This window comes from Lactuca sativa, chromosome 8, assembly GCF_002870075.4.
Source record: "Lactuca sativa cultivar Salinas chromosome 8, Lsat_Salinas_v11, whole genome shotgun sequence".
Classification (NCBI taxonomy): domain Eukaryota; kingdom Viridiplantae; phylum Streptophyta; class Magnoliopsida; order Asterales; family Asteraceae; genus Lactuca; species Lactuca sativa.
In genome coordinates this window covers 117,738,187-117,745,457 of record NC_056630.2, presented here as the reverse complement: position 1 = coordinate 117,745,457, position 7,271 = coordinate 117,738,187, and the positions used below count along the sequence as shown (strand labels likewise).

The window sequence follows — 7,271 nt, the reverse complement described above, 5'->3', positions numbered from 1 at the left end:
ATGGGTCGCCGGAGATATTACTGTCGTCGTTGGAGCTGCTGGGAGAGAGAAAAAGAAGAGAATCACTTTGTTGGAGATATCTTATCGTTCCCCTTCCCTTTCCCTTTTTCCTTCGGCCTTCCCAAACCACACCATATCAACACCACCTCTGATCCATTCAAATCCCACCACCATCACAGATGTGTCATTGACAGTTGCCCACCACCATCGCCGCACCTCCGATTGGTGAACCTGGAAGGAAAAAAGAAGTACAAATTATGTGGATTGTTGGATGTTATGGGTAGTGGTTTCCAAATTCATGGCGACAAATTTCAGATTGAGGATTTCCGACGGATGAAGGTGGTTTCCAGCGTTCAAATTGAAGAGGAGGAAGGTTTCCGGTGTCTGTTGACACCATTCCGACATCACCAAGAACACACCATCACAGGTGCTTCGTACGTATTGAAGAGTCTGCCATTGTCTCCCTCTTTCTCCCTTACTCCCGATAATAACCCAAAACCCTAGCTAACCAGCGCCTCCTCCGCCCTTCTTCTCCATTTCCTACAAAATCCAAACCCTAGCTCAGTGTTCGTGACCTAAGCAACCCCATCAGTGTAGACGACACCGCCCATTTGCCTCCCTGACGCCAGAAACAACCGCGACACAACTGTCACCCTCCTCGTCGGGATCCAACATCATAACTAATACTCCATAGTTCCCCCTCCTTCATTCTCAGCGAGACTAACTACCATCATAGCCACCATACATCGTCATCAAACTCCCATCAGAGCTCCACCTACTTCTTTTGCAATTTTTGAACTCCATCTTCTTCAGTACTTGTTGAACCATCAAACGAATTTACATGCTTTCAAATAGATCTGATTTTGAGAATGTGACAGAGGTCGAAGGGAGAATGGGAGTGTAAAAGGTGCCTGGTGAAGAAGGTGACATGTGGGAAGGGATAATAGGTGTGTGAGAGGTGTGTGGGTTTTGTTGGTATCAATGGAGGTCGTTTTAGTGGCAGTGATAGGCGGTCGGAGACGGTACTAGGTGGTGGTGGTGGATGGGCGACGATTGTATCTCTTTCCTACCTGAAAGTTCAAAAGAGTTGGGTGTGTTTGGGTGGGTCGGGTATAAATGATGGATTATTCAATTATTTATTAATATAAATTGAAAACAAATAATAAGAAAAATAGAAAAGAAATTGAGAATGGCAAAATAGTCATTTTATGTCCGTCAGGGACTGTCTAAGTGAAAAAACAATATTACAGGGATGGTCCGAGTTAATTTTTGAAAATAGGGACTAAACGCGCAATTTAACCATTCGACCAGGGACGAATCGTGTAATCTACTCTAAAATATTAATTCATTACTCACTCCAAATACACAGATAATATATATATATATATATATATATATATATATATATATATATATATATATATATATATATATACATATATATATATATATATATATATATATATATATATTACATAGCACGTATTCTATAGAAGATACTTCATACCTATGTGTTAGAAGAAAGGAATTATACACTTACTCAAAACGTATACTTAATACATTCAAACAATACTTGTATTAAAATCGTGTTATGAAAGAGACCATGCACTCACTTGATAAGACGATTATCGGACAGCACTACGGCTCTTCAAGTAGTATTCTTCAATGAAACTGGGATATCTTCACACACCGGGCTTCTCGCGGGCAAAGCTTCGACTTAAAACTCTTTTCTTCTCGGGATTTTCGGAGCTTCGGGACTGGCTTCGGGTGTCGGGATGATCCCGGGGCTTCGGGGGTGCTTCAAGATGGCTTAGATAGGGCTGAAAATCCTGAATTCACGTCGAGAACCTCAAATGTTCACATCGTGAACTCGATCCTACATAGGTCATTGCGTTCGTCATCAGGCCACTAGCTCTGAAAGGCTTCCATCACATGTTCACGTCGTGAACTCTCTGTTCACGTCGTGAGCTTTGACACAGGGGTTGAAGTTCGTGCCCCGAACTTCAGAAATTCATATCTTTCGCATACGAGCTTCGTTTTTGACATTCTTTATATCCACGCGTAGGTGAGTTTATGCTCTACAACTTTCATTTAGACTCCGTCGGCTAATTTTGACTTTATTTTTATTATATTATTTTTAGTAGGCCGGGACAGGAAAACTCCGTTAAAAATTCATAACTCCTTCATCCGACGTCCGTTTTTGTCTGTCTTTTTACCGTTGGACTACTATTGACGAGATCTTCGATTCTCGTTTAGATTGTTTCGACTAGAAATCACTCGACCACATATGCGAACTTTGGGTTGCATACTGCTAAGTTGAAACTTAGAAAAATCATAACTTCTTCATACGAAGTCAGATTTAGACGTTTTTTTTTACGTACGCTCTCAATTTAACGTATTCTACAACTTCCGTTTAAATCACTAAGACTAAATATTGCTTTATCGTAAATTCACTATTTACGTCACATAGTGTCGTACCGGTTCTGTCGTGAAACTTCGATAGGTCATAACTTTGAACTGTTGATTTTGACAGTTGACTTGGACCTTGACCAAGGGTTGACTTTTGGACTTTTGGGACATTTTGGGAATTGGAAATTTATAAGAATGGTTCTATGGTGCATTTAGGTGGTGGATTTGTACTGGCAATCCAAAAGCTTGAGTTTATCTTCGAGTCGACAGTGCGAGGTGAGTTATCCTCACTATACCAATGGGTCTAAGGCACTAATGCCGACCCTTTATATAATTGTATCTGGATTATGGCATGATATGTTTATTGATTACATCCTGGTAGTTAGGATGGTGATAAGCTTATGCTTAGTGACTTGGTTAGGTCAATGTCTTGGTCATAGGATGATGCTATGTTAGTGTCCGGTTAGGTCTATATCGTGGTTATTGGGATGTTGCTATGAATAGTGATCTGTTAGATCGGTTTGACTGTTATATGATATGAGCTAGCATATGATATTTATGTGCACTTGTTTGTTTGATTGGGGGTTGGGTTGAGGCGGTCCTGCTTTTGTGCTGTAGGCCAATATACCCGGTTAGCGGTCCGGATAGGCTGTAGGCCTTGCGAGGCGGTCCAGTCATGCCAAAGGCTTGGGAGCAGTCCAGATAAGCTGTAGGCTCTGCGAGGCGGTCCAGTCAGGCTAAAGGCTCATTATGCATGTTGTTCTGTGTTTGTTATATGAAATGGTTATATTTGTATGGCGTTGGTATGAATAGGGATCTGTTAGATCGGTTTGACTGTTATATGATATGAGCTAGCATATGATATTTATGTGCACTTGTTTGTTTGATTGGGGGTTGGGTTGAGGCGGTCCTGCTTTGTGCTGTAGGCCAATATACCCGGTTAGCAGTCCGGATAGGCTGTAGACCCTGCGAGGCGGTCCAGTCATGCCGAAGGCTTGGGAGCAGTCCAGATAGGCTGTAGGCTCTGCGAGGCGGTCCAGTTAGGCTGAAGGCTCATTATGCATGTTGTTCTGTGTTTGTTATATGAAATGGTTATATTTGTATGACGTTGGTATTTTGGGGTAACTCACTAATCTTTCAGGCTTACAATTTCAGTTTATTGTTTCAGGTACATCAGGCGATCGCGGCAAGGCGAAGGCATGATCATACACAGCTCCTCACAATTTGTTTATGTTTCTAGGAAAACTCTGATATTAGATATTTTCGAAATAAACTTTGAAATGATAAATGGTTTTAAATGTTTTGAAAAAGTTTTAATTTGGCATGAAATTTCGTTGGGTGTTACACTCGCACACCCGGTAATGCATGTGTTGTATTTGAAACGTCTTCCTAATTGTATTGTGACTCTTTTAGATAAACCTCTTAACAAATTAGAAGACCTACTATACTACGGTGAGTGATTTTATCGAAAGTTTGATTTCATAGATTCGAAATGAGAAACTGTCATCCCATTTAATCTAATCGGGATGTCCTGTACCCAACATGTTTCTTGGTAGGAGTAACATGAAGCTCAGAATTAAGGATGTATTCAAGATGCTCTCCAAAAAGGGAATTGATCTATGGTCGATTTCGTAAGAATTTATAGTTAGACCTCATAAAAAAAAGACTTTTTCTTTTGTGGAATTAAGCAGTTCCTTTTTTAGAAAGAAATTATGTTTAAGTAGGCAAATAGAAAAGATGTCATGGTTACAAGAGTCTATCTATCGCATATAGACTTTAAGGGCATCGTGGCCTAATCGTTGAGGTGAAGTCGGGACCTAAAAGATCAAATGGAACAGTACAATAGACAAGTAAATTCCTTCTGAATTTTAAGGTACTCTCTTTCATTAAGAATTATAGGATTCATCATTCGAGGGGAAGTAGACTACTCAAGAATTTCTCATTTCATTTATGTCATAATTGAATAAAGAATTCATTAAATCTAAATAAAAATAATTAAGGAAGACGGAATCCATGAAATTTTGCTTGGTCTTCACTGGAAACTTGATTAAGGAGTAGATCTTTTTGGAGTTTTCTAGAATTTGAAAGCGATAAATCCTTTCTTTTTTTTTTGGTATACCTACTTGAGCCGGATGAAAGAAAACTTTCACATCCGATTTTGAGGGGGGGGGGGGGGGGGGAGGGGAGATCCTATCCCAATTTTTATTTTGCTAGGCCCATAGATAAAAAAAAAAACTATTTTTTTACGATTCCAGGGTTTATTAAAATATGAAATTCAACCCTGGAAATACAAGATCCCCATTTTTTTACTACCCGGAGCTTCGATACATTTCGAAATCGAGAGATGTCTACCGGGGGAGGTTCTATCAGACAACAATTAGCCAATATAGATTTACGAATTATTATAGACTATTTGGAGGAAGAGGAACCCACAGGGAACGAATGGGAAGATCGAAAAGTTGGAAGAAAAAAAGATTTTTTGCTTAGACACATGGAATTGGCTAAGCATTTTATTCGAACAAATATAGAACCAAAATGGATGCTTTTATGTCTATTACCAGTTCTTCCTCCTGAGTTGATACCAATATATCATACAAATGAAGATAAACTAGTGACCTCAGATATTAATGAAATCTATAGAAGAATTATCTATCGGAATAATACTCTTACAGATCTATTAACAACAAGTATAGCTACGCCAGAAGAATTAATAATATCTTATGAAAAATTGCTACAAGAAGCAGTGGATGCACTTCTTGATAATGGAATCTGCGGACAACCAATGAGGGATGATCATAATAGAGTTTACAAGTCGCTTTTAGATGTAATTGAAGGCAAAGAAGGAAGAGTTCGCGAGACTATGCTCGGTAAATGGGTCGATTATTCAGGGCGGTCTATGATTGTCGTGGGCCCTTCACTTTCATTACATCAATGTGGATTGCCTTGCGAAATAGTAATAGAACTTTTCCAGGCATTTGTAATCCGTGACCTAATTAGAAAACATCTTGCTTCGAACATAGGAGTTGCTAAGAGTCAAATTAGGAAAAAAAATTGATTGTATGGGAAATACTTCAGGAAATTCTGGATGACCATCCTGTATTGTTGAATAGAGCGCCTACTCTGCATAGATTAGGCATACATGCATTCCTCCCCGTTTTAGTGGAAGGGCGTGCTATTTGTTTACATCCATTAGTTTGTAAGGGCTTCAATGCAGACTTTGACGGGGATCAAATGGTTGTTCATGTACCTTTATCTTTGGAGGGTCAAGCAGAGGCGCGTTTACTAATGTTTTCTCATATGAATCTTTTGTCTCCAACTATTTGGGATCCGATTTCGGCATCAACTCAAGATATGCTTAGTGGACTCTATGTCTTAACGAGTGGAAATCGTCGGGGTATTTGTGTAAATAGGTATAATCCATGTAATCATAGAAACTATCAAAATGAAGATACTAACTATAAGTATACAAAAAAAGAACCCTTTTTTGTAATCCCTATGATGCAATTGGAACTTATCAGCAAAAACGAATCAATTTAGGTAGTCCTTTGTAGTTGCGGTGGCGACTAGATCAACACGTTATTGCTGCAAGAGAAGTTCTCATCGAAATTCACTATGAATCTGTGGGGACCTATTATGAGATTTATAGACATTATCTAATAGTACGAAGTATAAAAAAATTCTTTATATATATATATATATATATATATATATATATATATATATATATATATATATATTCGAACCACTCTTGGTCATATTTCCCTTTATCGAGAAATAGAAGAAGCCATATAGGGGTTTTGGCAGGGATGTTGTAATTTTATTCTACCAACGGGAATTCGAGTCTCTCCGGGTTAACTAGGACCAAAAGTGCAGAATTTCTACGTGAATCAAGATCTAGAAAAGGAAGTTTTCCAATCACTGACTCAAGCCCAATGTAAAATTCTACTCAGCGCAATATGGAGGTATTGATGGCAGAACAGCCCACTCAGGTCTTTCACAATAAACTGATAGACAAAACTGCCATGAAACGTCTTATTAATCGATTTATTGATCACTACGGAATAGGATATACATCACATATCGAAGATTAAGAATAGACTTTGGGTTTCCGACAAGCTACCATCGCATCCATTTCATTAGGAATTGATGATCTTTTAATAATACCTTCTAAAAGATAAGACGCTGAACAACAGAGTTTTATTTTGGAAAAACACCATCATTATGGGAATGTACACGCGGTAGAAAAATTACGTCAATCGATCGAAATATGGTATGCCACAAGTGAATATTTGCGACAAGAAATGAATCCTAATTTTCAGATGACCGATCCTTTTAATCCAGTCCATATAATGTCTTTTTCGGGAGCCAGAGGAAATGCATCTCATGTACACCAATTAGTAGGTATAAAAGGATTAATGTTGGATCCTCAAGGTCAAATGATTGATTTTCCCATTCAAAGCAATTTACGCAAAGGACTGTCTTTAAAAGAATACATTATTTCTTGTTACGGAGCACGTAAATGGGTTGTGGATACCGCTATCCAAACATCTGATGCAGGATATCTCACGTGCAGACTTGTTGAAGTAGTTCAACACATTGTTGTACGTCGAACATATTGTGGCACTGTTCGAGGTATTTTTGTAAGTCCTCGAAATGGAATGATGACGGATAGGATTTTTATCCAAACATTAATTGGTCGTGTATTAGTAGATGATTGCTACTAGAAATCAAGATATTGGGGTTGGACTTGTCAGTAGATTCATAACTTTTAGAGCACAACCAATCTCTATTCGAACCCCCTTTACTTCTAGGAGTACATCTTGAATTTGTCAATTATGTTATGGCCAGAGTCCAGCTCATGA

General features: G+C 38.6%; 1 pseudogene; it reads left to right on the top strand.

The window, feature by feature from the left end:
- Positions 1-6,376, top strand: LOC122195406 (DNA-directed RNA polymerase subunit beta'-like; annotated as a pseudogene).
- Positions 6,377-7,271: the final 895 nt, after the last annotated feature.